The following is a 10352-nucleotide window of genomic DNA, read 5'->3' as shown; positions in this document are numbered from 1 at the left end:
TTCGAATTTTTAATGAAAATGTAGAATTTCATATAGAATTAATTCCTATAATTTTTATTGACTGAATCGAATTGTTTATGACTAGATTTGGGAATTTCGGGTACGAATTCGCGAGGCAAAGACTTGTTGGAATTTTGAATTAGTTACAAAGCGAGGTAAGTTTTTGGTCTAACCTTAGCTTGAGGGATTAGGAGTTGTGTCTTATTTGCTACATATTAATTATGGAGTACGACGTATAGGCATGGTGACGAGTATCTATACGTTGGTGTAAAGCATGCCCGTGAGTCTTATATTATAATTATTATGACTCCGTTGTGGTTTATTGCACTTCATATGTTATTATTATTATTGTCTCCCTTTTCGGGATGTTTGTTTGATATTATTGTCTCCCTTGCCGGGATGTTATTGTTTTGATGTTGTTTCCCTTTCCGTTTATTTGATTGTTGTACTATTGTTCCCTTACCGGAATTTTATTGTGATTTCATTTATTTCCTTGCCCTTATTTCTTGTGATTGTTGTTTGGGTGAGGAAGAGTGTTAAAGCACGAAGGGTGATGCCGTGTATGATTTTGTGAGGAAGAGTGTAAAGCACGAAAGGTGATGTCGTGCCGCACGATGTACAATTCCGTACCGATTATATTGATTTTATGGTGAGGAAGAGTGTAAAGCACGAAGGGTGATGCCGTGTAGTTTATATTGATTCTTATGGTGAGGACGAGAGTAAAAGCACGAAGGGTGATGTCGTGCACTTGTCCTTGATTTTTCCTGATTCTAATTGAGTTATGTTGTCCTGTACGTTTATTTACTGATTTTCCGTTATTACTTGATTTTATTTCGATGTTATAGATTCCCTTACCCTATTTGCCTTGTGTTTGTTGCTTGGGTGAGGAAGAGTGTAAAGCACGAAGAATGATGCCATGTATTGTTTTGGTGAGAGAGTGTTAAAGCACGAAGGGTGATGTCGTGCACTTTCTGTTTGCTGTGTTTACTTGTTATTAACAATTCAAGTGTATTAACTGTTTAGATCCCTTTACTGTTGTGATCCTTTCGGTTGGAATCCATAGTGTTTATAATACATCGCCTTATTTTTTTAATATGTTCAATACTTCAAATTTCAAGAATTATTACATTTTTAACTCAATTGATTTCTCAACTAAAGTTTCCTTAAACCGTTTGAGATTGTACTTTACTTAAAAAGAAATTCCTACTATGTTTTGATTTATTATTTTCTCGTATTAAAGGTAATGATTCCTTTGATATTGTACTTTCATTGAAAATGGTATTTTCTTTATCAAATGATTTAAAAAAAAATAATTTCATCTTTTCTTGTTGATTTCCTAATTGGGTTGGAAGTTGTACTCTACTTTATGTTAAGTGAATGAGACTCCTTGAACACTCTTAATTGTATTGGGTTATGGAACCTATGAGCTGAGTAACATGAGAATATTATTGTGCAATGTGAGACAGAAATATGTGGGCACAAGGTGCCGGGGAAAATATTATGGTTTTATTTAATGGAACGTGAGTTGTCTGTGCGGTTGTGACATAAATATGGGCACGAGGTGCCATGAAAATATGAAAGTGGGCTAAGACCTATATTATTTATGATTATGAAATGAGGTGTCACAAGGTGACCTTTACTCGAAAGAATTATATTCGAAAGATGCTTATCTGAAAGATATTTATTTGTAGGAAATATATTTATTGAAAAGCATATTATCTTAGAGATTATTACTTGAAGGATTATAGGCGAAGATTTATATTTGAAGGACTTGATTAATTGATTGCACTTGTATTTATTATTTGTTGAGAAACATTTATGGTGTTCTTGTTGCATGCTATTTATATCACTGGTTGATCATTGTTGCCATCATTGTTATCTTCTTCCTATTATTTTTGTATGCTATTTTGCACAGGTTTATTTGGTAGTCTGGTCCTAGCCTTGTCACTACTTCGCCGAGGTTAGGCTAGGCACTTACCAACACATATGGTCAGTTGTGCTGATACTACACTTCTATACATTTTGTGTACAGACCCAGGTATTTGATCGAATTTAGCTACTCGTTGCGGTGGAGACTCAAGGTAAACCTGCTGCAGCGTTTGCAGTCCTCAGAGTCACCTTCAATTGTAGTTATTTCCATTTGTTCCCTTTGTTTCAGAACAGTGATCTATTTATTTTGTATAACTACTCTTAGAAAGGCTTGTGACTTGTACCACCGGTTTTGGGAATTATAAATTGTTAAGAGTTATTGAATTTAAAGTTGGCAAATATCAATGTTATTTCAGTTAATGTTAGGCTTACCTAGTTTAGAGGCTAAGTGCCATCACGACTCCTTCGGAGGGATTTTTGGGTCGTGACATGCATTAACTGCAAGATCGCATTTTTGTAGATTTGGGGAAGAAGAATGGAAAGAATGAGAGAAAATCCCGCTGAAAGATACAAAATCCCGCTTCCGAGTCCCAAATAACGGAAAACGCCCCTTTTTTGGATATGGACCTGTATTTTTGGGCTACTCAATTGTAAATTGAAATATGAACTATAAAGTTGAAAAGTAGGCAGCCCGGTTGTTTTAAGGCAAAATACATAGTTTGTCTTCGGAACTTAGGACCAAATCCCTATGACATACCTTTTGAGCACGGATAATTTTTTACATGCCCAACCTTTTTCAAAGTGTGTCTAATACAAATCTTTTTTGTCAACGTGACCAGTGCGTGTTTTACCAATAAAATAAGGCGCATGAACAGTAAAAAAATTATTTTCTTTCTTTATTTTATTTTTTCCCCATTTTCCTAAACTAATTCACTGGCTATCCTCCGCCAAATTCAACACCCACCTTCTACCGTCGTTTCTCCACAATTTCTCCACCATCCTAACCAACACCCACCTGCCAAGAACCACTATACTTTCACCATTGAAACATGTCTCTTAAACTCTCTTTTTTTTCTTCTCAAAACTCAGTTGTTGGTAGCAACCATGGAAGCCCTTACCTTTTGTATACAAAATAGAGTAGTTTGAGTTAAACCCAGAAGCTAAGATCTTCAAGCCATGCCATTTTTGGATTCCATCTTTGAGTTTAAACAAATAATATGCAATTTGATGTTCTTGAGTTATAATAAAGACTTGTAATTTCTTCATTTAAAAGTGTTTTGGTGGATCTAATTATGTCAGGTTTTATGTTATGTGGGTTTTTTCTTTTATTTTGTGAGTTTGAGTTGAATTCTCTTTCTCTATAAAAAAAAAATTACTCCTTATTTAAGTTTTTAGAAGTGCAGATGACATACTTCAACAGTGTGATTTGTTTTCTATTTCTAAGTGTTTTCCTCTTTAAAATAGATTGTATTTGTTGAATTCTTGTTGTCGCACCTCCTTTTTGCCGCGCCCGCGGGGCGCATGGGGAGTTTTCTCCAATTAAAGGACAGTCGAAACGGGATTTGTTTATTTGTTTCAGAGTCGCCACCTGGGAATTTTGAGGCGTCCCAAGTCACCAATCATAATCCCTGAATCGAGGAGAATATGACTCTGTTTATTTTTCTGCGAACCAAAAATCCTGAGTAAGGAATTCTGTTAATCCGGAAGAAGGTGTTAGGCATTTCCGAATTCCGTGGTTCTAGCACGGTCGCTTAACTGTTTTTATTATTGGCTTAATCATCTTGATTTTATTAAATATATTTATGTTATCTGATTTTACTACCGCTTATACTTATCGTGATTAAGGACCCTTCTTCGAATCGAATTACGCGTACGTATATTCGTGTTACAAATTTAAAATGCGGAATTGTGTCACGCGTACGTGTACACAATAATTTTTTGATAATATTTTAAACAATCATTTTTTTTTAGATTGTGTTTAATCAAGAATATTTATTTTTATTGAATAGTGAACCGTACATCTCGGGTTTTTATGAAATTGATTTAACGCCTTTGGAAAAATCCTTTATTAAATATTCGCTCGAAATTGCGCGTACGCATAATCCGAATTTTTGCTTTTAAAAATATAATCAGGGTACGCGAACGTATCCCTAATTGCGCAAAATATTTATAATGATATTAGGGATTTTTCCACAAATTGTTTATTATATTATGAGAAATCTTCATTTAAAATACTCTTAATTCTTAAAAAAAATCACAATTTATTGATTGTCGCCCATTGATTATAATTTCGCGTATGAATTACATTCCTCCAAACTATTCAAATTTAAAGAAAAGAATAAACATATGATTAACACTATTTTTAGTAAATACAACATATGTATACTAAAATGTGAATAACGTATGAAATTAAAAAAATTTCAATTCTTGAAAGGAAATGATATTTTCGAAGAGTTTTCAATATTCTTTTTGCAACGAATGCTACTATTTACACTCTTAAACTTGTTATACATTATAAATCTAATCTCTTTCTACATTGCTTGTTCTTAATTTGATAGGCCTAATTATTTTTGATTAATTGCTATTGATTGAATTCGAAATATACTTAATCAACCCAATTTTTATTCTCAACCTATACGAGTTATTTGGCTGACATAAAAAAAAAATCGTTGACTTAAGAAGACAATATCACATATAACATGAATATACCCCTACACCATTCACCATATGCCAATATCGTGAATATAACAGATTTTATCGATGCATCTTTCGGCTATTGATTATGAACATGAACATTATTATGCTAAATATGAACAAGACACAATCAATACTATCTTAGCCTTAAAAATCAGATGTTTAACAACATAGACTAGTAATGCTGTTATCTTGAAATTTCCATACTAGTCTATACTAGCAATTTTAAGAGATGCGATTAATGGCCAGTTTTCTGCCATGTTCCCTATTTTGATGATTAAAATACAACTTATACTGAATGAAAATTCGAAATAAATAACTTTGTTACAATATTTATACAAAACTTCAAAAGGAAATAATTAGCTAATAGTTATCGTATCAAGCATATTGTCATATTAACCTACACGAAACAAAACAGAAGTTTGAACTACTGAATTTAAACACGTGGAAGACAAAATTATAATTCTCAAACTTCATCTATTCATCATGTTGGTGCTTTTCACCACATGATTTTAAAAGACATGTACCTGGAAAACGAAGGCAGAAGGAGAAAATTTCAGCAGTAGCAGCAGTAACAAAATCAGCAGAATACCAGTTTTTCCACAGATTTGAGCAATAATAAGACCCAAGGAACCCAGATGAATAGTGACAGAAACTTGAGAAAAATTTTAGATTTGAACCGAACAATATTCCCAAGCAAACAATGGACAGATTCTAGAAAAATAACATTTTTCAGATTTCAGTTTCTTTCCTCTATCTGTTTCAAATTCCTATTTCTGATTTTTCTGTTTCTGCTTTTGTATCTGCTTCAGATTACTATTTCTTTTTCTGTTTTCTTCCTCTCTTTCCTTTTCTTAAAAAAAAATCGCAGTCCTTAAAATCTGAGTAAATTTCCCTTTTCAAATCTGATTTCTTCTCTTAAAATCTCTTCAAGTCTCTCCAACTCTCCTAAAACTGATCTTAAAAAAACTGACTGCCCTCTATTATAAAAAGCTGATTTCCCTCTCTTCTGAAACTGATCCCTTTCTGTCTGTCCAGCTCCTGTATTTATACAGGGCTGGTTGCACCCTTTTAGTGCTGGATGGACCCTTTATCCCTTTAAAAAATTAGAAAGTTTCCATTAAAAACTACTTTTAATACTTTATGATCCTAACATGATTTTCAGCAGCCCCATTATCCCTTGTTCCCCATTAGTATTATTAACTAATAGCAACTAACATTACATTATAATATACTAGTACTAACACCCTGTTTTTACTGTTTCATTCCCATAAGTGCCCCTGAAATCTTAATGTTATTACTGAAAAATCAGAACCTTCAGCAAAACATATTCTAAAATCTGTACAGACTCAGTTATCTTTCTGATTTACAGCTAAATCAATCCTATTAACCTCCTAAACACAATTGTATTTGACCAACTTTTGTAAACTGGAATTCAAACTGGACATTACAACACTGAATTCAGAACTAACATCATAACAGCATATTTCTGAAATTATCAAAATCATTCAGACTGGACTTAACATTAAACCAAAATCAAACACACACAGGATCATTGTCAATGCTGACAATGCCCTGAAACTTTTAATGTTCAGACAATAACATATACAACATACATTTGAATTCACTGATTCACAGACAATCATGATTTAATTGACGAGCATTAATCAATTGACTATTTACAACATTTGTCAATAACTAGTCTAAAATAGAAGCAGACTGTTTTAGTCAACATTTTCAGAAATGAAAAAATTCGTAATATAACTAATCGACGAACTTAATCGAGTCGATTACACATATTGTAAATAACCGCAACCAACAGAAACAATTTACATTCGGATCAAATAGACAGAAATGACAGAATTGATGAAAAATTAACAAGCTATTAATACGGACAACAATACACGTAGAATACACAAAAATAAATAGAAAAAATACCTCTGAACTTTAATTAAATTCTGACTCGAACTCAACTTGGACTTCGGATTTTTTTTTTTTTGAAATCAAACTGACCTTAGTCGAAGTATTTTCATACTTCGACTAAGGTCGATTAAACCTCAATCTTCATCATAATCTGAACCGAATCCAGAAGTTTGGTATTTTTTAGGTTTCTTAAAAACTCGATTTGGGATCTAATCATTTCTGGTTAGATTCGAGAGAAACCAAGTACGACACAAGGGTGAGGGAAGCCTAGGGGTTATTTGGTGTCACTTTGGAACAGATCTGGGTAATTTTTGTTTGACTCGAATCTTCAAAAGAAGATTCGAGAAGCTCTGAAGTGATTCGAGCCAAACTATCTTCAGATCCATAACAAGGGTTGTTAGGGGAAGCCATGGTGTTAATTTGGAGTTGATTGGTTCAAGTCTGAACTTGGCTCGAATCTTCAAATGAAGATTCGAGAACCTCCAGGGAGATTCGAACCAAGCAGGTAACATATACGGATAGAGGGTGTTCAGAGGGTTCTGGGGTGTCAAGGTGGTGACCGACGGCGTTGATGCCGCCGGGTTTCAGGCGGTGGAATCCTAAGGCGGCTAGGGTTAGGAGTGGGGGGTCTGGGGGACGATGATGAACAGTGTAGGAGGGGGGGTGTTCAGTTGGGGGCCGGGTAAGGCTTGGGGACTTATATAGGGGTGGGGTGGGTTAGTATCGTCCGTTGGATCAAGTAGAATGGATGGCTAGGATCAATCCACTTAACCAAACGACATCGTTTGGTTTAAGTTGGGGAAAGGGGTCAACCCGGGGGTGAAATGGATCGGGTCTCGGTGAGTTTTTGAGGCCGTAGGATCAGGATGGATGAACGGTTCAGATTTGATTGCCCTAAACGTCGTCGTTCCTTTTGTGAAGGGGCTGAACTGGACCGTTTGATTGACATGAATCAACGGCCCAGATTAAAAATCCAGAAGCGACGTCGTTTGGTCTGGTCTAAATTGGACCGGACAGGGGATGTTGGATTGGGCTGTTGGGGTAATTGGGCCTAGATTTAAATCCGGGTCCGATTTTTTATTCCTTTTTCAACTAATTTATTTTTCTAATTTAAATTTCAATTTTAATTATAAAACAATTTTAACTTCACAAAAATATATTGATTAATCTATAACAACTATTTAACACATAGTCAAAACATTAATCACACAGTAACACATTTAAAAATAGAACGAATGCATATTTTTTGTGATTTTATTTAAATTATCTCTTAAATGCGTACTTAAATCCTAGATATACATGAAACATGTATTTTTTCATTTTATTATGATAAAATAAACATTTACGGACATAACACAAATATTTAACACCACGCAAATTCAAAAAATTACATAGTAAAAGAAATTTATTTTATTTTTTGATTTATTTTAGGAGTAGTTTTCGTAAGGCAAAAATTACGTGCTCACACTTGTTACTAGCTATTGCTCATATTTTTAAAGTAAACAAGGGGGAGGGATTGGAGCCTTACAGGAGTAAGCCGATAGGAAGGGAGATTGGATAAGAGGGTAGACGGTGGAGGAGGAGGAAGCTGATGAGGGAGGGGAGGCTTGGGGAATATTTTTTTTGGGGGGGGGGGGGAGGGAGGGGAGATAAGGTGATATAATATTTAATTTTATTGGAAAAAGTTTAATCAATTAAGGTTTATTTTAAGTATATATTTATTTATAGTTGAGTTATGACATGTGTCGCATTTTAACTGGTACGTGGATGCGGTCTCCAAACAAAAAACTGGTCAATAAAAAAGTAGTGTGTCTTAAACTCACTTTGAAAAGGTTGCGTGTGTAAAAGGTTATCCGTGCTCAGAAGGTGTATTACAGGGATTTAGTCCTAAGTTCCGGGAGCAAACTATGTATTTTGCCTTGTTTTAATATGAGATTTTCCCTTAATTATGATCTATAACTCGAATTTATTAAGCAAATCTGACAATGGAACGACAGTTTTTGCTAATATTTTAGCTCTATCGTTATATATTAAAACACAAGAAGTTTTATTTTGTGTCTCATATAACTTACATTAGTTGTATGAGGCTCCTTTTTGTCTCACAAATTTGTGGACCCCAATCTTACACTTTTGGGTCCACAAAACTGTGAGACAAAAAATTTACCTCATACAACTAGTGTCAATTGTATAACACACAAAATAAAATTTTCCATTAAAACACTATTAGTTCCCACTGAAAAGATCAAGTAAAGTCCATTAATGTGCTAGGAAGTTGGATATGTATATAATTAAAAGTTTTAAAGAATTTTCTTTCCATCTGTTTCTTTGCTTCTCCTTTAGAAGGTCATATAAATAGAACATTATCATTTTTATGTTTGCAAATTAAAATTTATATTTGTCAAACTTGTTAAGATCTGCAAAACTTGAACGGAAAACTACACCGTATAATTTTTCCTAAAAACAATAGGCAAAATACATAAGTTAGCACCTTAACTATGAACCAAATTCCTATTACACACTTTTTGTGGACGAAAATAACTTTACGCACTCAACCTTTTCACAGTGTGTCTAATACACATTACTTTTATATTTAAGCATCTCAGAAAAAGTGAGGCCTGCCACGCACCAATAATATAATACGACGTGTCATTAATTTTGAAATAAAATAAATTAATGTGAAATTACAAATATACCCCTAAACTATTCTCCCTTCTATCCCTTTCTCTTCTGCACCGAATCTCCATTGACGCCAACACCATAAAAAATCCACAACTATCACCTTTCGATTATAAAGCAAAATTAGGAACTCAAGTACATTAATCACGAGTTTTGTGAGTCCAGATTCAAATGTAACACAAGAAATAGTATGCGAAACTCAAAACTTCATTAAAGTTGGTTATGGCCAAATCCATGGTTGCTCGATTCACGGTCATCTTCTCCGATAAAATAAAAGACTAGGTGTTTTGACAGTTGATTATGGCCAGAATCTGTGGTATTATTCAGTGCAAATAAGCAACCAAAGTGATGAAAGCACAAGCAACAAACAACAACTTTATAAAAATGGCATGTAAATCACAAATAGAATCAATTAATTCTCGGCATCTTTTGGCTCATCTCTAATATCCCTCAACACCAAATTAATATTCTACCACATTAAATTTGTGTTCTTAATTTGTTACTACTTAATTATGATTCAAACCCAGATCTATAGAATTCTCTTAGATATAGATTTCTTTTAACTTTCTTTATCAATTTCTCCCAAAGCCCTTTTATATTATTGTTATTCTTAAAATGGTGGACAGAGAAGATGGTGGAAAAAGGGTGGGAAAGAAGATGAAAATGGGAAAGAAGGAAGGTCAGCAACAAATTGATAGGGGCGGGGTTCTGGGGAAGAACAGGGAGAGGTGAGTTAAAGTGAAGGGAAACAAAATAATTTTAAAAAGCAAAAATTTAAAATTTTGACACGTGTCCTTTAAGTAAGAATTGGGATGAAAATTTCTACAGTTTAACGCGCTTATAATTTTTGTTAAACACGCGCGTGCCACGTAGCAAAAGTAGTGTGTATTAGACACACTCTGTAAAGGTTGAGTGTGTAAAGTTATTTTCGTCCACAAGAAGTATGTAACAGGGATTTGGTTCATAGTTAAGGTGCTAACTTATATATTTTGCCAAAAATAATATCATGTAAAATATATATTAAAATATTAATGTATAATATACATATTTTTATATATAATCAATGTATATTTTTTATATATATTTAACTAGCAAATATAATTATTTTTAGCCGACCGTCCAAATATATATGAGCGTGGTCAGGGTCGTTGGGTATTTTAAAAGATACAGGTGCGTTTTATTTAATAGAA

Source organism: Nicotiana sylvestris, chromosome 1 (genome assembly GCF_000393655.2).
Source record: "Nicotiana sylvestris chromosome 1, ASM39365v2, whole genome shotgun sequence".
NCBI lineage: Eukaryota > Viridiplantae > Streptophyta > Magnoliopsida > Solanales > Solanaceae > Nicotiana > Nicotiana sylvestris.
The sequence above is the reverse complement of the archived record's forward strand: the minus strand, read 5'-3'. Positions refer to the sequence as shown.